General features: G+C 39.9%; 1 non-coding gene across 1 annotated transcript; it reads left to right on the top strand.

Annotated features, from left to right (window-relative positions):
- The first annotated feature begins 521 nt into the window (after positions 1-521).
- Trnag-ccc (transfer RNA glycine (anticodon CCC)) lies at positions 522-592 on the top strand. Its single transcript has one exon. It is a non-coding gene; the product is annotated as a tRNA-Gly (tRNA).
- The last annotated feature ends 1,663 nt before the right edge of the window (positions 593-2,255 follow it).

A 2,255-nucleotide genomic window follows, 5' to 3' on the forward strand; every position in this document is an offset into this window, starting at 1 on the left:
TGTGATTGTTACGGTATAACTTGTATATTATGTCTCCCGGTTGAGTGCAGTTTGCAGTTTACGTTTTCCGGTAAGTTTAGTAATCCTGTTCCACTGCCACCTATTACAATTGTCTACAAATCATAGTAGTATCCTGCAATAATGATCATCAAATTGCCACAATTAGAACTGTAGGAAGCTGTAACATCATGAGAGCGACATACACAAAATGTACTGTACTATAGTAAAGATCACTGTATCTTAATAATATCTTCAGATAGCCACGTTCAAAGTCACTACTTAATCACAATGTATTTATTCCACTACTAATTGTGTGTTTGAGCTCACAGTAGCACGGCCACATCGTGTTAGCCTATTGCCGTTAATTGTCATATTTGCGGGCGGAGATCGCGGTGATCGTATTTCATTGGGCAACAGCACTATCTTAATACTACGTTAATGTTTAAAACCTAAATGAACAAAATAACAAATTTCCCATATTGGTTATACTTTAGTAAAAGGAAGTTCAGAAGGAAACAGCTGCACTGCTGGTGTAGTGGTATCATGCAAGATTCCCATTCTTGCGACCCGGGTTCGATTCCCGGGCAGTGCACTTATTTTTATTTTCTTTCTTGGGTCACATCTACCATAGTCTTAAATAATATTTAATATTATTTCAGTTTCCCTGCTATGATTACATAATTAGTACTTTTTTATTTTTAATCAAGCATATATGGAATACAAGTTGAATGTGAGTACCAGCAGTTGCTAGAAGTACAACTAAGCACGTCCGAGCATGGACTGTAAAATACGTGAAGTGTTTAAATTGTAGGGTGGGAGCGTGGGAGAGAAGAGAGGAGTTGATAGAGGTCCACTAACTGTGTGTGGCTGTTTACCTGAATCCAGTGCACTGCCACAAATTGTTTGCAGATTTGCACAATACAATAATCCAAGGTATCACTTTCCTTATAGTAACAACGCGTTACGCTGTTGTGCGACAATTTCAACTATATCAGTGAGCGGAATGGTACGCATCTGAGACTGAAGAATTACCCTTTCTGTGCTTTACTTTATAGTTACCGAGTAGAGAAAATGTGATGCTCACATTTCGAAATTCTGTGTAACCGATATTTCGAATCTTATTTCGTATCAGCAAATGTGCTGGGTGAAAGATTGATTGTGGAAGAGTTCCGCTTTTCCCTGATTTTGCAATACGAAGTGGCGGATTGCCAGATTTGTTACCTATAGGTTCGATCAGCATGCAAGTGTTACGAATATGCTTCGAGAACTCTAGTGAGAATCCCTGGAGGGAATAAGACATTCATTTCGAAGAATGGTACTGAGAAAGTTTAGAGAATAGACATTTGAAGCTGACTGCAGAACGGTCCTACTGCGGCCAACATATGTTTCTCGCAGGGATCACGAAGATACGAGAAAATAGGGCTCATACGGAGTCATACAGATAGTCGTTTTTGCGTCGCTCTGTATACGACGACTGCAACAGGAAAGGAAAGACTTGTTGTGGTACAGCTTACCCTCCGCCACGCACCGTACGGTGACTTGCGGAGTATCTATGTAGCTGCAGATGCAGATGTAGATGTATATGAATCAAAAACAACTGTCAACATGTTGTTGTTGTAGTTTTCAGTCCTGAGACTGGTTTGATGCAGCTCTCCATGCTACCCTATCCTGTGCAAGCTTCTTCATCTCCCAATACTTACTGCAACCTACATCCTTCTGAATCTGCTTAGTGTATTCATCTCTTTGTCTCCCTCTACGATTTTTACCCTCCACGCTGCCCTCCAATGCTAAATTTGTGATCCCTTGATGCCTCAGAACATGTCCTACTAACCGGTCCCTTCTTTTTGTCAAGTTGTGCCACATACTCCTCCCCAATTCCATTCATACTTCATTAGTTATGTGATCTATCCATCTAATCTTCAGCATTCTTCTGTAGCACCACATTTCGAAAGCTTCTATTCTCTTCTTGTCCAAACTATTTATCGTCCATGTTTCACTTCCATACATGGCTACACTCCATACAAATACTTTCAGAAACGACTTCCTGACACTTAAATCTATACTCGATGTTAACAAATTTCTCTTCTTCACAAACGCTTTCCTTTCCATTGCCAATCTACATTTTATATCTTCTCTACTTCGCCCATCATCAGTTATTTTGCTCCCCAAATAGCAAAACTCCTTTACTACTTTAAGTGTCTCATTTCCTAACTTAATTCCCTCAGCATCACCCGACTTAATTCGACTACATTTCA

This window comes from Schistocerca cancellata, chromosome 10, assembly GCF_023864275.1.
Source record: "Schistocerca cancellata isolate TAMUIC-IGC-003103 chromosome 10, iqSchCanc2.1, whole genome shotgun sequence".
NCBI classification, from domain to species: domain Eukaryota; kingdom Metazoa; phylum Arthropoda; class Insecta; order Orthoptera; family Acrididae; genus Schistocerca; species Schistocerca cancellata.